This window comes from Protopterus annectens, chromosome 1.part1 (assembly GCF_019279795.1).
Source record: "Protopterus annectens isolate FY-2018-M chromosome 1.part1, PAN1.0, whole genome shotgun sequence".
Taxonomy (NCBI): domain Eukaryota; kingdom Metazoa; phylum Chordata; order Ceratodontiformes; family Protopteridae; genus Protopterus; species Protopterus annectens.
In genome coordinates this window covers 1,075,871,347-1,075,895,521 of record NC_056726.1, presented here as the reverse complement: position 1 = coordinate 1,075,895,521, position 24,175 = coordinate 1,075,871,347, and the positions used below count along the sequence as shown (strand labels likewise).

The 24,175-nt window shown below is 39.9% G+C and overlaps 1 long non-coding RNA gene across 1 annotated transcript in view; it reads right to left on the bottom strand.

The window, feature by feature from the left end:
• Window positions 1–20,451: 20,451 nt before the first annotated feature.
• LOC122813596 overlaps window positions 20,452–24,175 on the bottom strand; it is a 244,637-nt gene continuing 240,913 nt past the window's right edge. The window contains exon 5 of the long non-coding RNA XR_006366711.1: window positions 20,452–22,567. This is a non-coding gene — a long non-coding RNA (uncharacterized LOC122813596). The remainder of the gene's footprint in view (window positions 22,568–24,175) is intronic.

Below are 24,175 nucleotides of genomic sequence, written 5' to 3'. Positions count from 1 at the left end.
ACTAACAAATTCCTTTTCCCATTTCATACAATTCATAAACTCTATAAACATCTCATTCAATGTCAATTTGTAAAATACATGTTATCAATGTATATTAAAACAATGAACAAACTGGCTTTTATGATTTACTATAAAGTTCTTTAGACTATTAGGACCCCCTATAAATCACTTTTATTTTGTATTTCAAAGATGTCCTCATTTTCCATAATATCACATTCCATCTCATAATCAGGAAATATAATTTCTTGTTCTCCAAAATTCTTATACAAAATGTTTAAATATAACTTCATAATAAACTTAAACATACCAATTTCAAAATCTGTACAACTTGAAATCACTGTGGGAACAAACTTAAGTCCACGTAATGTTGATCTTAAATCCTGAATGAGTTTAAAATGTGTTAGATTAATAATGTGAAGTTCATTATCAGTCTGTTCATAGTCCAACAAGTATAAATATGTTCTAATTTTTGTGAATCAATATATTGTTAGTACTTACCGGTATGTCACTGATCCTGTGAGCATGCTGGGCCACGTCCTCTCCCCCTCCCTCTCTGTACATTGCAACTCTGTGTTACATACCTTGGCCGAGTAGTTTGTTCAACTTGTTGCCTTATTAGTGTACAGTTTGTAGATACTACTCCCTCATACATTTTTGTGTTATTGTTTGCTGTAAGTACACTCTCCTCAAACCTCACCATTTGAGGCAAGGCTGACAAAAAAGGCACTAAGGAATCTCTCACTTGAGCTGAACTACCTGATCTACTTCCTGTAGATTCATCTTGCAACAACGACCTTCCTTTCCAGGCATTGCCAATGAAATATTCAGCAATATTTGTAGTCCAGTCTTTCTGCCTTCGTTGGCAATCTTCTGTACTTGTTTGCCAAAATCCAAAAATAATGTCATTGAAAGGAAAGCTTGCAATTAATTGTATAGCTTCTTAATTTCAAAAGCGATGTTATTATTATTTTTCTGTCGGTCCCTTTCTATCAATATCTGAATGCAAGTGGTTGTACATAAAATTGCCGGCTCAATCCAGTTCATTTTGATATCACTCTCACCCTCCAAAAACTAATTTGCAGGTAATTTATCAATGTGCAAGTCTACATGTGACAGTTAAATACATATTTAAATTGAAGACAAACCTGTCATTTCCCCTTGTTGCTACAACTCACTACATCAAACACTACTCCAACACAGCAGTAACCTTTAACCCACATATGCTGAGCTATGTACAAAATACATTCTTAAACCACCTAAGCTTCTAGTCAATGCAACAAGATATGTAAGGATCAGTTACAGACTGAAACCTCACCCATTACATTCACAAATCCACCTGCAGCCAGTACAGCACTCCGAACAGCACTTTCAAGTGTAATTGTTTCATGCCTAAGCTGTTAATTCTGATGTAATCGCAGTAGATGCTTTTCAGGTACCAGAACTTGTAATGTCATCTAGGCACTCAGATCCTTTCACCCTCCCTATTACAGGAACCCCACTTGGCATTCCTGAGAACACTGGAGAATATGAAGGTATCTCCAAACACTATGTTATTGGGTGACTTCAACTACCCAAACATTGACTGGGAAAACTACTCAAGCCCAAACACCCTCGCCCAATGGTTCCTTGAATTTATAAACTCTAACGGGATGGATGGTCACCACTCCCACAAGAGGGAACAACATATTGGACCTGGTCATCACCAACATGGGGGCTCTATGTTCCACACCAGAGGTAAACCCCTCATTGGTAAGATCAGACCATAAACAAATTTCCCTGGACATCCATATCCCGTCCCCACCCCAGCCAAGGAAATCACTGTAAAGAATTTCTCAAAAGCCAACTTTGCACTTCTCAAGACTGAGGTGGAATCCTTCAAAGCCCCCGGGCCAGAGGATAATACAGCCCAATCCACAGAATCCTTTACAAATGCATTCTATGAGCACCTGCAGGAATGCATGGACCGTGCTATCCCAAATAAAACCAAGACTCACTCCTCCAAAAACAGGAGACCGGTCTGGTGGACCCCGGCCATAAATAAGCTATACAACAGAAGGAGGAAGCTACTACATGACAGAGCAAAATCCCAAAAAGGAAAGGCATCTCTGATCAGTATTAGCAAGAAAATTCGATCCCTCATAAAATCATCAAAGGCCAGTTTCAAAAGAAAAATTGCCCTAGACACTAAAGATAATCACAAGGCCTTCTTTAGTTATGTCAGGAATATGGGTGGAAACTCCCAGATATGCTCTAAATTGTTGCATAACGGTACAAAATATACCAACCCTACAGACATAGCCAACATCCTGGCAAACAGATTCAGTGCAAACTTCTCCGCCCTTCCCCCCCAAAGGAGCAAATGCCTATCCCAACTGAATATAACCTCCCTGACATCACAGATGCACAGGTGAAAGCTACCTTCTCCAAAGCAAAAAACATAGCATCTATGGGACCGGAAGATGTCCCAGGCTGTGTCTTACACGAGCTCCAAGAAGAACTGAACCCTCACATTAAGTCACTGTTCAAACTTAGCCTTACTACAGGATATATACCCAAAGAATGGCGTAAAGCTACAGAGGTCCCACTCCACAAAGGTGGTGCCATAACGGACCCCGGGAACTATCGCCCCATAAGCCTGACTAATCTGGTCTGTAAAGCTATGGAGCGTACTATCATGGAACTCATAAACAAAGAGATTCCAGACACTGGACCCTACCCAATTCGGCTTTGTTAAGGGCAGATCTTGCCTTTTAAACCTAGTTGATTTCTTTGAAATGGTTACCAAAGCCATAGATGAGGGCAAGGTAGTCCACACAGCCTACCTGGACCTCGCAAAAGCCTTCGACACAATACCCCACTCGGGCATCATAAATAAGCTTACCAGCTTAAATATCAACCCCTATATCACAAGATGGGTTGCAAACTGGCTCAGAGATAGAACCCACATGGGCAGAATCGCAGGTGCCATGTCTGAATCCAAACCAGTTACAAGTGGTGTCTCACAGGGCTCAGTTCTGGGACCTCTCTTGTTCAGTATATACTTTTCTGAGGTTCAGGCTAACACGGGGGGATTATGGCTGACAAAGTTTGCAGATGACTGCAAACTGGGGGCCATAATCGAATCTCCAGCTGACATAAGCATCCTCCAAAAGGGTCTCAAAGAGATGGATGCTTGGTGCCAGAGCCATGGCCTCAAGCTAAATGCTAAAAAGTGCATAGTCATCCCCTTTGGGAAAAACAAGGTGCCCACAAATTGCCACATAGGTGGTAATCCATTAAGTATGGAAGAAGTAATTAGAGATTTGGGGACCAATGTAGATAGTAATCTCTCCTTTGATAATCACGTTGCCAAAGTGGTTATAAAGACCTTCTATATAGCCCACCTTATCACGAAAGGGTTCGCATCTAGAGCAAGAGAGGTCATTGTGCCCCTCTACTCGTTACTCATCAGGCCCATAATTTAATACAATGCCCCTTTTGGGATGTACCTTACCTGACACCTGCAGCAACTGGAGAGACCCCAAAAGTACCTCACCAAGAGGATCATGGGCTACAAACAATGTCCTATGCAGCTCGACTAAAGAAACTCCAGCTCTACTCAGTTGCTTACCGCCTACTCAGAGGTGATCTATGCCTGACGTACAAAGCCATGTCAAACCCAGAATAAATGGACATGCTCCACCTCAAAATATCCAAGTCCCTTGGAGCTACACGCTCCAGGGACTTAAACCTCAGCACAAAAATAAATAGGACATGCTGGAGGGACAGATCCATTTCCCAGAGGCTCCCTTCACTCTGGAATAGAATCCCAATTCATGTTAGACACATCCCCTCACTGACCCTCTTCAAGCGAAATCTGGATGCATGGATGGGAAATCGCAAATTCACCCCTAGGATCTCTTCTGTGTCCCTGCTAGACAGAGGCACAGTAAACTAATCTTAAAAGGGTACCTTCTGTGACCTACTTTACAGCGCACAGCAGGCTAATCTAATAGGGAGGCTTAAGCCAAATATACTCTGGCTAGGCTTATAAATGCCCTAGGGCAGATAGCCTAGTATCTACCATTGAATCTATGTATCCATATGGCCTGGTCGTTGTTTATATGGAAATAGGTTCATAGATTAGTACTAAGCTAACTGCCCTTGCGAGCTGTATTAAGCCTAGCCAATTATCCCTTCTGAGACTCAAACCCTGCACCTTGTGTTTGCAAGGGAATCACCTTAACCATTAGGCCACCCTCCCAACTGAAAAATCATAGACGTTCCTTCTTGGAAGATGACAAGACAGACATTGTTGAACTCTCAATGCACGGTTCTGAGGCTGAAGTGAAATGTCTCTCAAGCTGTATTTTGCCATCACTATGAATGATATTGCAAATGTGAGCAAAACAATACCTGGCTTTAACAATAAGTGCAGTAAATGGTGTCACTCTAGAGGGATCAGAAGTGTCAACTTGAAAGGAGATTGAAGAAATTCTAGACTAGATCAGCAGGGACAGCTTTCATCTTTCCCCTCAGGTTTCCAGTTACTGGCTTAGACGTCTTTATTTCCATTCTGATTTTTTTTTAGGCAGTTTTATTCTTCTAAACCTCCAAGCTTAACAAATTGCAATCAGATCTAGCACAGCATGGCACTACGTAATGTAACAACACATTCTGGGCTGAATTCCTAAAGGTACCATCATGTGCAAACCTTCATCTACCTGCCGCAGTAACATTTTTGAATTCTGAGACAGTCGTAACATGGTGCTTCAGCGTGAAGATGTGGAGATCTATGCTGGGCTGTCTCCAAAGCCATGCTGCATACAAATGAGGCAGTCTGAGCAGAGGCTTATACCAATTAGCCATATGCTGTGTACCCTGGAACTATCTCCAACAAGGCATATATGTGCTAAGTGATTCATGAAATCACTTGGATTTGTAGATCAGCAGGGACACCCCATCACATCTCAGTAGTGTTCATGGCCAAAAGATAATGTTCAGCCATCATGGAAGAGGTAAATATTGGGGATTTTAGAATTAAGGTAGGGTTGGAAGGTGTGCAATTGAGAGTATGCGAGGGGGGTTTGGATGTCAGAGAGAGTGTGTGTGTGTGTGTGTGTGTGTGTGTGTGTGTGTGTGTGTGTGTGTGTGTGTGTGTGTGTGTGTGTGAGAGTTTGGGTTACAGAGGCACTTGTACCTCCACACACCCATATACTAATGTGCATAAACATTGGATGGGATGACCACTAGCCACTAGAGAATACTATTTCTGTTCTATAATGACATTTTAACAGTGTGGGGATTGAGGGGTTGAGGAAGCACTAGCCACCATGGAATATTACTCCTATGAACTGATCTGCACTTCATGCTAACTGTTATTTAAAGACATGCAAATTAGCAGATAATGAAGTCTTTCCTCACTGTGGCTAATGACTCTGAATCACAAAATATAGTGTCATGGTATCAGGATAAATACAGCCAATGCTAGACTTGTTCATGAATCCTCAGGTCTGACTTTCCCAACTGATGCAACTTTTTCCATCTTGCAGTGAATTACATCTGATGCATTTCCAAGCAGCCTGTTTGTCCATCCTTATTAATGTATGCTAACCCTAACCCTAATACTGCCACTGCCCATAAGCCCAGCCCAAAATCTTACCTTTATGTAGGACTATCACATTTCAGCCAAAATGTGTCTCAGTTTAGTAGTAGGGTTTGGGTTTAGTGGTCACAAAAAGAAATGGTTTGTTTTCATCTTCTGATCTGTTTTTCTTACAATGTTTTGGGGTTTTTTTGGTAGGTAGATTTATGAAATATCAGCAATGATTACCTGTGTTTTATTGCTTGTGTATTTCAATAAATCAACATATACTCGTGTGTGTGTGTGTGTGTGTGTGTGTGTGTGTGTGTGTGTGTGTGTGTGTGTGTGTGTGTGTGTGTGTGTGAGTGTGTGTGTGTGTGTGTGTGTGTGTGTGTGTGTGTGTGTGTGTGTGTGTGTGTGTGTGTGTGTGTGTGTGTGGTGGGTGTGTGTGTATCTATCAATCTATGTATGTATATGAATATATATATATATATATATGGCTCTACTTTACATTACCGGCACGACACTTCACCGACACACAAAACACCGACCCCAAATAACTGAAACCACACAACACCGACAACTCACAAAACCGAACACAATTACACCGACACAAGCAACGTAAACTACACATGACACACAATGACATATCCACTAACCCTAACCCAAACCCTAACCCTAAGGTCCGACACTACCGCACAGTTACCCTACCGCACCTAACTCTCCTAAGCCACCCCTACACCTAAAGACTGTCACTATCGCACACTTAACCTACCTGCACCCTAACCCTAACTCACTTAACCCACCCTAAAACATAAAGCCCGCCACTATCGCACACTCACCCTACCCGCACACTTAACCTAACTCACTTAACCCATCCCTAAACTACAGTCCGTCACGATCACACACTTACCTTACCCGAATCCTAACTCCGACACTACCACACACTCACCTTTCCCACACCCTAACCCAAAATCCCACAATATCGCACACTTACCTGACCGCTCCTAACTCCGGTCTTTCGGCTGTCGGCAAATCACCTTTTCGGTCAACTTGCTTGTCGGTCGTTTCGTCTCGGTCTTCTGCATGTCGGTGAAGTGTCGTTTTGGTAATGTAAAGGGGACCCATATATATATATATATATATATATATATATATATATATATATATATAGATATAGATATAGATATAGATAAATATAGATATACATATAGACAACAAAACCTAGGACAGAGGAACTGCAGTTTCCCAGACGTAAGGGTAGTAAACATTTTCCTTAATGAAGAACAAACCAATATAAAGGGAAAACGTGTACAGGAATGATATTGGAATGCAACTTGCTAAAATAGACTCTTGTTGAGATCCTTGTTAAAGATCACCTTGCATTCTTATTAAATACAATAAAACAGGATTCAAGCTGGTATTGCTTGTTTAACTCCTGGCTTATTAAGTAGAAACAAACAATTAGCACTTTTGTTCTTATTCTATTGAAATTCCACTTTTAGGTGGTTTCTAAAGAGAAGAAGACTGCCTCCTCCATGGTCTTTATCACTTTGTTGAATGCTTTATTCAGTGAATCACGCTTAATTGAACTCAGTTAAGCAAAACCTCATTTAAGCGAATGATTGTTTCAGCTAATTTTTTCTTGGGGAAAGGAAATAGTTCGCTATCATCAGGGATTTGCTGTTTCCTCCACTGTAGCATGATCTTGGAGTTGGCAATGGGTGGGGAGCCCCCTCTGTGCTGAGTTTTAGATTGTGTAGTGTTTATTATGGCTGGTAGCTGGCCCACTATTTTTTCCCTTGAAGAATTTTTATTGAAACGATCGTTCGCTTAAATGAGGTTTCTCTTAAGTGAGTTTCATTACCAGTCATTTGCTAAATAAAGCATTCAGCAAAGTGATATAGACCCCACCTCCATACCCTGTTCTTTTTCTACCATCTAAGTGATACTTGTATTGAGGGAAAAACTGATGTACTGAGGAGTTTATTTTTTAATTCAGGATTCTGTAATAGCTAAGGGGTCTGTTTTGTCTCAAGCTTTGTGCATTTATTAGAAATCCGTAGAGAGAACTGTAGGTCCAACGTTTGTTTCTTTGTTTCTTCCTTATACAAGAGGTATGATTATAGGAGTGACATTGTAAGGATATTTGGGGAGGAGTTAGGGGAAATGGAACTAGTGGCTTTAGTATGCGACAGGTGAATGGGCAGTTTTGTGCTTTCAATTAAATGGGAGGTTGAAAGAATAGGTGGGTGAGACTGGTGCGTCCATAGTGGGAGAAGTGAAGTTTATGGATAGGGACGGAGATTTTGTTAAAGCTGATGGCTAGAAATGTTGCATGGTATGAAGGGGATGGTTTTGCAAATGTATTATAGAGAAACTTTGGATGTTTTGTGAACAGTGGAAGAAAAAGTGTTAATGAAGTGTAGTAAAAAAGAAAACTGAAAGAATTCATGTTAAATAATTATTACTCTGGCATTGAGAAATGTGGATTAGGAATGTATGCTAAAGCAGGAGAGTGAGTCAGAGCGCTGGTGGAATGACTGGGGGATGTATGGTGAAAGCAGGATGTGTAAGGGTAGTGAAGAGATTGTAGATTAGTGAAAGGAAGCATGAACATCCTACTGTAAGCTGGAGGTGGTCTAGTGGAAAAATAGATGAATAATGAAAAAAACAAATCGGTATGATCTCAGTATGCATTCAGCACATGATAGCCACAGCTGAGAATAAAATCTGCAGATTCATTCTATTAGCAGACTCCCAGATGCACCGTTGAAATTTGAAAAAAAAAATCCAACTGGCATTCAGTGCCTCATAGGGTCTCTTTTCTTATAAGTGCTTTAATTGATTAAGTTGAAAAACACTGTCACTCCCCTCTTTTAAGACTGAAGGTACCTTTACAAGATAAGTACATGAACTTCAGTTTCTATCTAGCACTTCCTGCTGTAGATGAGACAGCTTTTTGCTGTTTTCTAGATTGGGAACTTCTACCTGGAACCACCTGCCTTTTCATGCCAAAACAATAGAAATCATTAAAGGCTTCAAAGATGCACTTAAAGATCATCTCCTTATTAAATCTAGTATGTGCATATTATTTCTTAAATATATGGGAATTCATGTTTGTTCATTTATGATTGCACTATATTTTATGCATACTGTAGCTTGCATTTTACATATATTTTCCCTATCTGCCTTGAATCTTGTTGCTATCTTATAAATTATATATATTCCCCAACGGGGCACTTACCTGGCAAAACGCTGAATTCACAAGCATTGAAATGAACAGACTGACAGTCAGAATGGCGTTCTGATTAGCCACAGAATATATACATATATACATATATATATATATATATATATATATATATTTATATATATATATATATATATATATATATAGTGTGTGCATGCATGTGTGTGCATGTATGTGTCTATATATATATATATATATATATATATATATATATATATATATATATATATATATATATATATATGGTTTCACTTCATAATCTTGAATTACTGAATTCACGAATTTCAGTAACTGGAGACTATAAAGTCGAACCATTCACAAAACTGAAATCCACAATCCCGAATCACACAATCACGAACATACATGCATCATACATCACATAACACATGCATCATTCCACCCACAGCACACAAACCACACAACCCTGACCCCAATTGTGGGGGGCATTGCCCCCCTCACCCCCCCCACTTATATATACCAACTCCGATGTTGCACATAACATAAAAAAAACTCACACCTCGCCATCCTCCACTCGCTTGCACACAAATACACATTACACATGCACAAACACCAACAAATCAAACAATAACACTCACACTTACGCCTCCGTACCCTTACCCACACATACAATGTACAAGAACACACACAAACACTCACTCACGTGCAATTTCAGGCACCATAACAATGCACGCAATGCACCAGAAATGCATAAGAGTAGATTTGAGATACTCAAATTCACTCTTATGCACTTTCGGCATTCTGGTTTTCGGCTTCATGGTCTCAAATTACTGAAATTCGGGATTTCAGTAATTCGAGATTCTGAATTTTAACTATATATATATATATATATATATATATATATATATATATATATATATATGTACATATATATATATCTTTGTATAATCATACCCATTCTACATTTACTCTTATCATTATGATCTGGATATTGCTGTCTGTTCATTCTGTACATAATATTGTTACTTAGGAAGACCATAATGTAGTTTCTACTCTTTGAGTTGAAGATATGACTGAAAATGGTCAATAAACCAGACCACTTACACATGAGCAAATGGTAAATAAATAAATGTGAGAATAAAGTATTATGAAGAGAAGTAAGTGGCTATCAGATTACTTGGTATAGTGAATGTTTTATGGAGATATGGAGCTGAGATTCTATGAAATTGGCTGTGGGTTGTCCTTTGAGGGAGTACTATGAAAGTTTACAATATAGGAAGTATGCCTTGTAGCAGTGAAGTGTTGGGGATTTTGCAATGTATCTTTAAGGCTGGAATGCAAATAGGTAAGTAATGGGCAGGGAAAGTGGTGTCAGGGTGTGGCTGGGAAGTAGAGTACGATTTCCAAAGGCAGCTAGAAGTCATCAGTAGGAATACACCCAACACAACAGTTGTCCTTTAAAGGAGGTAAGGATATCTCAGTCAAGTTTCTTCATCATTGGAGTCAATATTATGTGACCTGTAGCAGTACTGTAACCATGGTGGAGAAAGCAACATGAGTTATTGGTAATATCAGTTAAAACACATAAATAGCAGTTACATAAAGTGTCACCAGCTTGAAGAAAACATATTCCAATTGTTATGGCCCTGGAAGATAGTAGTAATGGAAATATGGGGGGAGGCATAGCCTTAAGAGAGAAAATCTTTACCCTGGGAGTTCACAGCAGGGCACTATGCATCACTGTATGGGCACATCCAAGAATAAATATACAATACCAGGGTCTGAAAAGAGCCATTTTGGGTATCAAATAACATCACTAATATTTCAGGAAGATCTCTTGATGCATATTTTGATGAGGCAGTGCCTTTTCTATTTGGGGATGTAAAATGCAGATAAGTGATGCTTCTATGAAACACATGCCATGTCTGCAACTTACCTGGATGGGGTTATAAGATGCAGTTTCAGGAGATCTGCTAAGTTCATAGGTTCATAGGTAGGTACTAGGCTATCTGCCCAAGGGCATTTATAAGCCTAGCCAGAATGTGTTGGCTTTCGCCTCCCCTTTAAATTAGTTTCCTGGGCCTCTGTCTAGCAGGGCCACTGAAGTGATCCTAGAGGTAAACCTACGATTTCCCATCCACTTGACAAGATTTCCCTTGAAGAGAGTCAGCGAGGGGCTCTGACTAACATAAACTGGGATTTTATTGGTTTATGTGCTTTGCACATAGCAAACACTTCTTTAAAGATATGCATGAACATGGCTTCGATATTTAAAACCATGTAATAAATGTTCATTGTGTAGAAGCCATTACTCTGCAGAAAAAGAATGTAATTTACATATTACTTGACATGGTTTTTGGGTACCATATCTTTTTTTAACCTGCTGAAGATTGGTATATACATATATAGATGGTAAAAGCTTGGTGTGAAAATAATTATCAAATATTCATCCTTTAACATTCTCATGAATTTCTGATGGTGCTATATTCCCTATCCTGTTTTTTTTTTTTTTTACTATTTTTTGGTATGCTTGGATAACATGTTTACCTACATCCATTAAGCAATGTCCACATCAAGTCTCCCAGCTACTTTCCAACCCCTGGACTTACTCCATTTCACTGCATCATTTATGGCTCTAGAGGGTGTCCTGGGTATTTGGCTCATTTGTGCTTCCATCCGAGGAGATTTTTTATGACTCACCGAATCCCTTTCCCTGCAGCCCCCCCCTAGCACTCATTGATTACATCTGAGGTCATCTCCCCTCTTTGGATCATGCCTCCCCTTAGGGAGTATTTCAATGAGTGCCCTCTTACCTGAATAGGCAAGCCCATCCCTCTTTATGCCACCAGAGTATCTTATATTCCCTATCCTTGATCATTTCTCCAGATCTTCAACTTGCAAATGTAGTTCAGAAACATGCCATTTGAGAAAGGCAGTTTTTTGTTATTATTGCTGGACTATTTTATGGGACTGTATCAACTTTTTCCAAGCTAGTGACATTATTTCATAGGATGCTGAGTTCTATTATGTAGGTTCACCATGGATTGACTCTGTTTGTTTTTCTGCTGCTCCCAATGCATTGCATATTATTTCTAAACTGCCTCTATTAGACGTTACATTCCAGATACTTTATAGGTTCATAGGTGTGTACTAGGCTAATGGCCCTGGAGCATTTCCAAGCCTAGCCCATAGGATTACCCTAGCATTGTGCCATCTGTCCTTAGTTCCCAATGCCTCTGTTGAGTAGAGCCACTGGAGTGATCCCCGAGGTGAATTTTCTATTTCCCCATCCACTCATCAAGATTCCTCTTGAAGAGGGCCAGTGAGGTGCTCTTTTTGACATGTATGGGAAGTCTATTCCATAGCATGGGTAGTCTTTGGTTTATAAACCTGTCTCTCCAGCATGTTCTGTTGATTGTGGTAATGAGGTTGAGGTCTCTGGAGCGTGTGGTGCTGAGGGATTGGGATTTCTTTAGATGTAGCATTTCTAACAGAGCTGGGTCAGACATGGCTTTGTAAGTCAAGCACGGATCACCTCTAAGTAGGCCATATGAGACAGATAATAGTTGGAGTTTTTTGAGTCTGTCCATATAGGACAAGTGTTTAAGGTCTAGGATCCTCTTTGTGAGGTACTTTTGCGGCCTCTCCAATTGTTGCAGGTGTCTAATACGGTACATGCCAAATGGGGCATTGTACTCGATGATTGGCTTAATGAGGAAAGAGTAGAAAGAGACAATGACCTCTTTCTTCCTGAATGCAAAACCCTTAGTAATGAGATGTGCCACATAGAAGGACTTTATGACCACAATGGCAATGTGGAGGTCAAAAGAGAGGTTGCTGTCAACCTGTGATCTCAGATCTCTTATAATACCTTCTGTGTTCAGTGGACTACCATTGATGTGGTAGTTCATGGGAACTGGGTTTTTCCCATAAGGAATGACAACACATTTTTTAGCACTGAGCTTAAGGCCACGGTTCTGACACCAGTCATTGGTCTCTGTGAGGCCTTTCTGTAGGATGCCAACATCACTTGGAGAGTTAATAATGACTCCCAACTTGCAATCATCTGAGAACTTTGTTAGCCAGAATCCCTTCATGTTGGCCTGGACTTCTGTGAAGTAGATACCAAACAGGAGAGGAGCCATGGACGGATCCCTGTGGGACTCCACTTATGACTGGTCAGCAGTCTGACTTGGAGTCAGCTACTTTCACACTGTGGGTTCTATCTGTGAGCCAGTTTGCAACACACCTAGTGATATAGGGCTTGATGCCTAGCTTAGTGGGTTTTTCTATGATTCCTGAGTGGGGAATGATATTAAAGGCCTTGGCCAGACCAAGGTAGGCTGTATGAACCACCTTGCCTTCAACCACAGCTCTGATGACTGACTCAAAGAAGTCAACCAATTTGAGCAGGCATGATCTACCCTTCACAAAACCAAACTGTGTGGGATCCAGAGTTTGGAGACTCCCTAAATCTTTCTTTATTAGGTCCATAATGATGCGTTCCATATCTTTGCATATCAGACTTGTCAGGCTAATGGGGCAATAGTTCTCAGGGTCTGTAGTTGCTCCTCCTTTGTGGAGGGGGATGACAGCAGCAGTGTGCCATTTGGTAGGGACAAAGCCTGAGGTGAGGCTGTGATTGAGCAGGGCACACAGGTGAGGTGTCAGTTCTGTAGATCATGTAGAACACAGCCAGGGATATTGTCAGGTCCCATAGAAGCTGTATTCTTGGACTTGGACAGTGCTGTTTTAACCTGTGCAGCAGTAATAATGGGTGCCTGGCAATCTACTGGCATTATGATTGGTCCTTTGGGGGTGGGAGGGGTAAAGTTGGCACTGAATCTGTCGGCCAGTATATTGGCAGTATCTGTTGGCTCAGTATAGGTGGTACCATTGTGCAGTAGCTCAGAGCAAATCTAGGTATTGCCATGGAGATTCCTTACATAACTATAGAAGGCCTTGTGGTTGTCTTTACTATCTACTGCAATTCTGGTTTCATAGCTAGCTTTAGAGGATTTGATGAGGGATCTCAACTTTTTGTTGAGGCTGATAAGGGAGTTTTTTCAGTCTTGGGACTTCACTTTATTCCACATCAGTTTCCTCCTTCTGTGTAAGAGTTTGTTTATAGCAGGGGACCACCAGATTGGCTTCCTTTTCTTGGAGGAGACCGTTTTGGCTCTATTGGGTATGGCGAGATCCATGCATTTGTGTACATGTTCGTACAGTGCATTGGTGTATGTTTTGGTGGTCATGCAATTATTCTCCATTTGCATGGGTGCTGTGAAGTTAGTCAACTCTGTTTTTAGGAGCCCAAAGTTAGCTTTGGAAAAGTTTTTCATGGTAGTTACCTATGCGGGGGATGGGAGGGATGTGGATTTCTAAGATGATTAGTTTGTGGTCAGATCTAACCAGGGAGGAGTTGACTGTTGGTGTAGAGCAATGGTCACCCATGTCAGTAATGACTAGGTCAAGGATGTTGCTACCTCTAGACCGGGTAAGAACGAACTGGTCCAGGGCATTGGAATTAATAAATTCCAGGAATCGTTGGGCAAGTGTATTAGTACATGAGCGGTTTTCCTAGTTAATAGAGGGGTAGTTGAAGTTGCCCAGTATGAGAGTGTTAGGTTAGACACTAATATTCTCCAGGGTGCTTAGGAACATGGAGTGTGAGTTTGGGGACATGGTTGGGGACCTGAATTGCTGTCTTACCCCATGTTAGTTGCACCTGAAGTATCTTTGATGTATTATGTTGGGCTACAAGTCTGGAGGTGTGTGCATCCTTTATCAATATGGAAAACCACTGCCTTTGGAGCTTCAGTCCAAGTTCTGGGGCCGAAAGGTGTGGAATGAGTTATAGTCTGGCAGTGCAGGTGTGCTTTGTGCTACCTTGAACCAGGTCTCTGTTACAGCACAAATGTAAATGTTCTCCATTTTAAGGAGTGCAATTTGGCATTTAGATTTCTGGTGTTCAGCAGCATGACCCTCAGATTGCATTTGTCTGTAGCTGTTACGGTGGTAATTTGGTCTTTGGAACACCACCTAAAAATGTCACTATAGGGGTGGCAATTGCCTTGGCCAGTATCTGGAAGCCCAGGTGTGACAGATGCAGGCCATTTCTGGCAAAGCATTGAGGTATATCAATCATGTCATCCCAGGCAGACAGATACATGATCTCCTTAGAATGACATCAGAAACTTAACCAATTGTTGAAGTCAATTATTGTCTGCTTGAACTGTGGTATCATTCTGGGTGATGGTAGGATGCTGCTCAGGGCTAGGGTCATATCCCCCTGGGCTACATAATCTGAGAGCTCCTCCATGTCTTTTTTTATGTAGTCCAGGGAAGTAAGTCTCAGGTTATTCACACCCACATGCACAACGACAGAGTCATATTTATACCTGTTGTTGAGGGACCTATGTGCATGCATTATATGACAGATCCTGGCACCTGACAGGCAGCTGACTGTTACCTTCTCCTTATTCAACCTAGTAAGTGGGACATCAGTGTTGCTTACTATTGAGTCACCTACGATTGTGTGCTGGGCATGCTGTTTTCCTTAGGGACTTTGGTTGAGTGGCACACTATTTAGGACAGTTATGTGTCTCATGGTTAGGGTTGTGTTTTGTTGGTCGAGTGCATTTCTGCCTTGGAGGTCTCTGCTGTTTGGGTGGATTTCTATTGAGCACTTCAGCGAATGTGGGTGTGTGGTTTGTGTTTTTATGTGAAGGCAGTGCTGGTGTGTGTTCTGGGAGGGCGGCTATGTGTTCCATGTGGTGTGGTGCAAGTGTTGACCTTATCCTCTTGACCAGCTATTCCAGTCTTGGCTGGAGAGTGCGTGCCTTCCAGTTTGGATATATAAGTGCATTCCTCGCAAGTATGAGTGTTGGGAGGTAAGAGGAGATGGTTGTCGGTGTACATGAGGCAGTTGCTACATTGACTCAGGATGCCCAAGTTCACCAGGTTGATAGGAGAAAGCACAAGGAACTGACCTTTAGACATGCCTGGAGGGGGTGGGTATTAATAATAAGTACTGGAGCTGTTTCCTTGTAGAATGTGTATTGCTGGTAGCACTTTTGTGTGTTACAGTAATTGCTACAAGAAGTCTGTTATGGTAAAGTGCTAGACTAATAAGCTAGTAAAGGTGTTGGAGAGAAGAGAACTACCAGATCTAAGGGAAAATTGAAGAGCAGACTTTGGTACCTCTCAAAAGCTTACAAACAGTCCTGGATACAGCAAATCTGTATCTGGAGGAGACTAGTTACAGTAAAGGTGGGAAACAAGTGGAAACATGGGCTTTTAAACCAGAAAGTTGAAAGAGATGGCAAAATTGGCCAGATGGCCAATAAACTACAAATTCTGGGCCAGAAACCACTCCTCTTGTGGTAGATAGACTACCTAGTGCTTACCACTCCCACTGATAAGCTAAAAGGCTTCCCTCCAACACAGAAAGGCTTGGGGGGGGGGCTCAGAAGCTTACATACAATCCTAGAGACAGCAATCTGTATATGGTCTAGGCTAGCTACAGGAAAGGTGGACAACAAGTGCAGATTTGGGCTTTTAGACAAGAAAAGTTGAAAGAGATGGAAAAACTCCCCAAATGACCAATAAACTACAATTTCTGGTCCAGAAAGTAGAAAATCTGTATCTGGACAAGACTAGTTACAGGAAAAGCAGGAAACACGCTTAGAATTTTTTTTTTTTACAGAAAAGCAGCTAAAACAGCACTAAAAGAATTCAAGTGCAGTGCAAGCTAGCACTTGAATACTGTCTCGTACTCTTCAGGGCAAGGGATACTAAAATTCACTATTAGCTGATTATTCTATGCAATGAGAATAGAAAGAAAAAAGATACAAAAATGTTAGTGTTTTGTGCCTGGCTTCAGACTATGCCCCTAAATCATAAACAGTAACAGGGGCATATTGAAAGCCCTGCGACCTAACTTACTTGGCTTGAAGTGAACTGTAGTTCCTGTCTACTAAATCTGGATACCTTTTCTGAGAAAGTCACTAAAGAATTGGAAGATGAAAAACTGGTGCACACTGCATACTTGGATTTACCCGAGTCTTTTGATACTATCCAACACTCAGGGATGATTGAGAAACTGACTTAATTAATCAGTAACCTTAAAATAATTCTTTGTATAGCCACCTGGCTCACAGGGAAGATCCACACAGTCAGGACTGCCTGCACGCTCTTTTCAAAAAGGCATCTCACCAATGGATTCACGCATGGTTCTGTTTTGGGGTCACACATCTTTGTAATATATTACATGGATGTCTAAGCCAATATCAATGACTCTGGCTGACTACACTTGCTAATAGCTACAAACTTTCTTCAGCCTTTGACTCAGTAGATAACATCCTTATGGTCTATTAAAGAAGTAAATAACACAGACTCCTGTTACAATGATAATGGTCTTAAGCTTAATGCAGACAAATTCAGTACTGTTCTCTTTAGATTTTAATGGGCCTTAAATCATAAAAAGTATGACTATGACCTAGTGATGGCCCACATGGGACGGAATGACCTAATGTATTCCACGAGTGGGCCATACAGGGGACACGTTGTATCTTGGTATCCATGTGACACTGGTCCTGAGTAGTGTCGTCCCTTTACCAACAATGATGTCTAGATGCCAAAGAGAACTGGCTTTAACACCTGGCTGAGTAGTCAGGTGTAATTCTTAGGGGATACAGTGTGTGTTGACCTAGTATGAGATGATAGTTAAGACTTTCTGTTTTGACAGGGATAGCTTCCTTGTCTCATACCAGGACTTCTGCATATGTGCTAACGCCTTTACTGCACTTATACTGCCAATATTTAAGGGCAGTCCCCCAAATGGATATTTTTACATAGTCAGTACAAACCCAAATTTGGACAGCATCATGGTGGCAATTACTAAATGCTAGGAGTCACAATGGAAAGATGCCAGAACTTGAGTTCCTTCTGTAGCACATTCATATATGTATAATACTGACATGTGGCTTCAGTAAAATGCCAACAATCCCTTTATATCAGGGTTTTGTGCCTATCATGCCTACATTGATTAACTGTGAGAAAATATATCTATTTGTCAAAACTACCATTACTTCATGCCAAATTACCCACAGACTTAATCTGGAGCTTCTAGATATCCAAATCAGCCTTAACAAATCAACCACTAATTCATTGCTAGTAGATATTCTCATCACTGTCCTCCAAAGATCATAGAAATTACCTTAATTCCAGTGAAGGGTTAAATATTAAACAAAGTATCAAACAAAATACCTGCTTGCTAGGGTATATCAATTTCCCAAGCACTTACTGTCATGCTTACACTTCTAAAATGGATATGATAAGCACTTGTTAATAGCAAAGCATTGGAACAAATTTTAAAGCTACCCAGTAGAGGCTCTAATATCCTTAACCTGGTCTTTGTTAATTTAGCCCATGCCTGTACCCTACCACACATCTTTTCAGCCCTGGTTAAATGCCGCCACAGAACAGTTACCTTCTCTGTCAGGCATAATAGTACCACTTCATTTCCAAATAAAATTAACTTTAGGGTCCTTTTTCAAGACAATCCAGTGTCAACTTGTAGATGACCAATGCAAAATTCACAACAATCACATATAAATCCCCATGATGGACAGAAGTGAGAGGTCTGAAAAATTCATCTCCAATTTTTGCTAGCATCTCTGTAGTTGCATAGAAAATTCTGTACCTGTCCACCCTGAATGTTGTTGTGTCATTCGGCTTTTCCCAGTTAGGGGTCGCCACAGTAGAACTCCGGTCCACTAATGATTGGCAGTAGATTTTTATGTGCCAAGTTGCCAGCCCTGACGCACAACCTTCAATGAAGGTACATCCACTCACGCATGTCTCCACACAGAAGACGCTCTAGCTGAGAATCGAACAGGACAACGTCTTACTGCGAGATGACAACGCTATTGCAGCACCACCACCACAGTTCCACCTGTCCACCCTGAATATAAGGGTAAATTCCAGAATAATAAATTTCATGATTTTCATGAGGAATATGTCCATTTATTTGTAACCAAATTTCTGTGCAACAGGAGTCTTCATTAAAACATGATAAAATTATAGTAAGTGCCTCAGCTGAAGCCTTAAAGGAATCTGAACACCATTGTAAAATCAGTATTTAAAAAGTTACATGGTTTAGCCATCAACATACAATTTATCCATCAACCTTGCTTGGCTAACTTCTTGAAAAGCTTAAATTGGTTAGAACTGCCACATCAACTAACATATATACAACTTCTTACCACCTATAAAATTATCAACAATCCATCTGCATATCCAGCACTAAAAACATTCTATACAACTATGTTCCCAGTAAGTCATTGCGATCCTATTTCCAAAATTCGCTGTCTTTCTTCAAATTTAGCAAATCTGCTGGGCATTGCCTGCATTAATACAAGGTTGCTAAAGCCTAGAACTCATTACATGTATCCATCAGGTCTGTACCTTCCCTCTCATCTTTCAAAACTAGTGTGAAAGACTTCCTAGCTAAAATCTGGCGCTGTTCTTTCTCAAAACCAGGATAAAGTATTCCCTAAATGGGAACAAGTACCTTTTCCTGTACCTTTCCATTCCTTATGCCTCCTTACTCTCCCATTTTCACATACATCCTTACTGCTATCTAATTCTCTTCCCTGGCTTTCTCTGTAAATATACCATACACCCGTTTCTTTCCCTCACTACATATTGAAATTCCTGTTTGTATTAAACTAATTTAACTTTAATTTCTCTATAAACTGTCTGCAATTTCTCGAAATATTAAATGATTGTCATATATCTTACATCGATTCTTAACCAATGTTTTTTTATATTATGATTTATTTGTTATAATTATTTAAACTGCAATTTACCAGGCTTATCTTTTATATATATATATATATATATATATATATATATATATATATATATATATATAAAATGTACTCCTGTAAATTTCCTTTTAGATTCAACTATATAATATAAACTAGAAGAACACCACAAAACATACATCAGAGACTTTGTGTCATACATAAATTGTCCGCTGCTTTCAAATTTCATTCCATGGTTGGACCACTAATAACTGAGAACATGCTAACCAGTCACAAGCAATCTATGAAGAAAAGGCAGCCATTTACATAATAATGAAACTGAATCATTCTTTGATGGAGAGAAACCTTTGGGAACTCAGGTTTCCAATCCTTTGGTATAGTGCTTTAAGCATGGTCAATGGTCCTCTGTGTTACATACAGGATCCTATTTACACCAGGGGCATACATAGAGAAATTGGTTAAAAGATTTGACAATTTTGGAGCTCAGAGTTATAGTAAGTACATTAGAACACCCCTAAACCCAAAGGTTGTGAATATCAATGTGGTTTTGTGCACCGCCTATTCCTATTGTGAAATGCTTTTGGAAAAATCACAAATAATAGCAAACTGTAACACAAACTTTTATCGTGGCATGCTGCTTTTATCACAGATGAGTTGAAAAGTGTTGGAAATAAGGTTTTATATTCTGCCATTAACACATAATGAACACTGTATTTTTAAAGGCATTTTATGAGATTAGGGTTAATGTTTTTCAATTATTTACAAACTGAATCTTCTAAAGATGCACATTCACAAAAGTATCAGAAGTTTCAGATAAAACTGTAAGTCTACCTTCAGCCATTCAAATGAATTTTACATTATTACATTATTTTTTTAGATCATGTTTAATAATTTTAACAATGATTTGTTACACTTAAATGACATAATCGTGTTTGATAGGTCAGACTGATATGTGGACACTTATCAGAAATGTACTTCATACCTGTAGATCTCCAAAACAAAGAGTAATTCATAGTCTTGGCTCAGACCAGAAATGTTCTCTGGGCTTGTATACCATAATGCTTTTTACAAATGGTTTTATTTTTCATTCTCTTTTATTTGTTGTCCAGTGGTGCAAGGTTTGATCCGCTCTGTCTCCATTGCCTAACCGTATGACTCAGAGCAGGTCACTTACCCAGATACCACACCCAGGCTGGGTCTGAAAATGGTCCACATAGATCAGAGCTCTTCTCCAGAAAACAAATACAAATAACACATTTCAGAATTAGGAGTGACTACTTCATCATCATTTGTCAGATTGTTCACATGCCTTACATTTCTAACAACAGCAATATTGCCCATGGCTAACTAAATAATCTGTATTGTGCCACACTTTCAGTAATATCTTCCTTAGTCTGGCAGTTGGCACAGAGGGCCAAGGCTGTGAACTGTGGTACAGAGTTTAATTCCCTCAGCCCTCATGTGCCTACTGTATGACCTTGAACAAGTCAGTTTACCAGATATTGCTCCTGGGTGGTCTTTGGTTAACAAATGAGTATTATTATCACAGTCTGCAGTTACCTGCATAATATATTTCGGACTTACATGCACTACTGTATTAATAGTCAATGTTATCCTCTTATAACGCTCCACTTTAGCAGGCCTAAATGAATGTCTTATATTCGGTGACTCTGTTGCCAGATTCCCTCCAATAGCTTTTAAAATCCACTGCTAATTTTTGTTTTTTTGTTTTGCATTTGTAAGACAAGGTAGAACACTGATCCGCGTGGATATTTTTCAGACTCAGCCTGAAAGAACTGAGTAAATGACTGCAAATGAAGGCTGAGGGAATAAACCCTGGCTGGTAGAAACCAGCAACTATTTAACTGAAATGAGTTGGACCTGACTGCACACTCTGTTATTGCTGCTCTTCAGTCTGAATCCACCATAATGCAAAAGTGCCACCAACGCATTAGTGAAACATTTGGGGACACCTACTACTTTATAACATACGTGGAGCACAGGAAAAATAAGGCCAAGCAGACAGAATGCAGATTTGAACCCCTGTACCATTAGAGTTGATTGCAGAACCGAGTCATATTGGAGCAGAGTGTATGAGATTACATGGTGCCGCCCCAGACATCTGTTGCATTACAAATTGCAGAATCATGCTACAAGCTAGTGAAATAAACTGGTACACAAACACTCAGTGTTTTTAAAGTATACTCTGCAATGTGTGCTTAAATGTTTGGCTTGTTGTAAGGAATAAAATGAAGCCTGCCCTTCTCCTTTTTTGTTTGTGCTTGTACATGTGCAAGTGAAGTGTATTGCTTAAGTAACCTGAGTGGGGTTAAAGCATATCACCTTGTTTTTGTTCTACTTTGTATTTTAATTCTTCCACACTTTCATGCCATATTCAAGTCATCAAAATGATATGCCTCAGATGAGTTTCAGTGCATGTCTCTTTTAAATAGTGTCCACTGTTACATAAATTGTTATGGTCAACAATGAATTCTTGACTTATATGGCACACCATTGAAATAAAAATAATATTCAGTATTTTAATATGTTTTAGACCTGCAAATACTAATGATTATGATCGAACATTTATTCGTGATTTCTGATGTGGTAACTGCATTGGTGCTGCACGTATGGCATTTTTGTAATTTGCAGTATGCAGAAATGTAGCATGGAATCTCTGGGCTGCAACTGACTGTCAAGTTTCAGTAAAAGCTGACAGTACACAAAGCTTCTGTAAACTATCAAAGCATTTAGGCACATATCCTGATTCCTTTCAGAATAGTGCAGTTCATACAATATAAAAAGAGCAGAGAAATGTCATCATTTTGGGTTCTTTGCATTAGTAACAACAGTAGCATATTCGGCAAACTGATTAGGAATATGCACTCTGATACCATTGTTCTCGGCTGTAAGATTCAGCAAAGCATAAGTAATAGAGGAGTTGTCCAGTTCTGGATCATTCTATACAAAAACAAAACATGGATAAAAGGTTACAGAGTGCATAACCTTAAACGACTTTTCAAAAGTACAGTCTGCTCAATTATTCACTCATTACCCGAGAGTAAATAACATAATGTTACTTTATAACTGATGTATGATAAAGTGATTTATAAAAGAAAATGACTGTTAATTGTCCTTTGCTACATTGGTGTTTATTGTGATAATCACAGGGTGCACTGATGTTAGTTGTAATAATTATAGGCTGTACTGTCATGATCACAGGATACACTGGTCTTAGTTGTGATAATCATAGGTTACTGGTGTTAGTTGTGATAATCACAGGCTACGCTGGCATTCGTTGTGATAATCTTAGCCTACACTGGTGTTTGTTGGGATAATTACAGGCTATACTGCTGTTAGCTGTGATAATCACAGGCTGCATTGGTGTTAGTTGTGATAATCACAGGATATGCTGGTGTTAGTTGTGATAATCACAGGATACACTGGTGCTGTGATAATCACAGGATGCACTGGTATTTGCTGTGATAATTGTAGAATACACTGGCGTTTGCTGTGATAATCACAGGCTATGCTGGTGTTAGTTGTAATAATCATAGGCTATGCTGGTGTTAGTTGTGATAATCACAGGATACTCTGGTGTTAGTTGTGATAATCACAAGATACACTGGTGTTAGTTGTGATAATGATAGGCTACACTGGTGTTAGTTGTGATAATCACAGGATACACTGGTGTTGTGATAATCACAGGATGCACTGGTATTTGCTGTGATAATTGTAGGATACACTGGTGTTTGCTGTGATAATCACAGGCTATGCTGGTGTTAGTTGTAATAATCATAGGCTATGCTGGTGTTAGTTGTGATAATCACAGGATACTCTGGTGTTAGTTGTGATAATGATAGGCTACACTGGTGTTAGTTGTGATAATCACAGGATACTCTGGTGTTAGTTGTGATAATGATAGGCTACACTGGTGTTGTGATAATCACAGGATACTCTGGTGTTAGTTGTGATAATCACAAGATACACTGATGTTAGTTGTGATAATGATAGACTACACTGGTGTTAGTTGTGATAATCACAGGATACACTGGTGTTGTGATAATCACAAGATGCACTGGTATTTGCTGTGATAATTGTAGGATACACTGGTGTTTGCTGTTATAATCACAAGATACACTGGTGTTAGTTGTGATAATGATAGGCTACACTGGTGTTAGTTGTGATAATCACAGGATACACTGGTGTTGTGATAATCACAGGATGCACTGGTATTTGCTGTGATAATCACAAGATACACTGGTGTTAGTTGTGATAATGATAGGCTACACTGGTGTTACTTGTGATAATCACAGGATACACTGGTGTTGTGATAATCACAGGATGCACTGGTGTTAGTTGTGATAATCACAAGATACACTGGTGTTAGTTGTGATAATGATAGGCTACACTGGTGTTAGTTGTGATAATCACAGGATACACTGGTGTTGTGATAATCACAGGATGCACTGGTGTTAGTTGTGATAATCACAAGATACACTGGTGTTAGTTGTGATAATGATAGGCTACACTGGTGTTAGTTGTGGTAATCACAGGATACACTGGTGT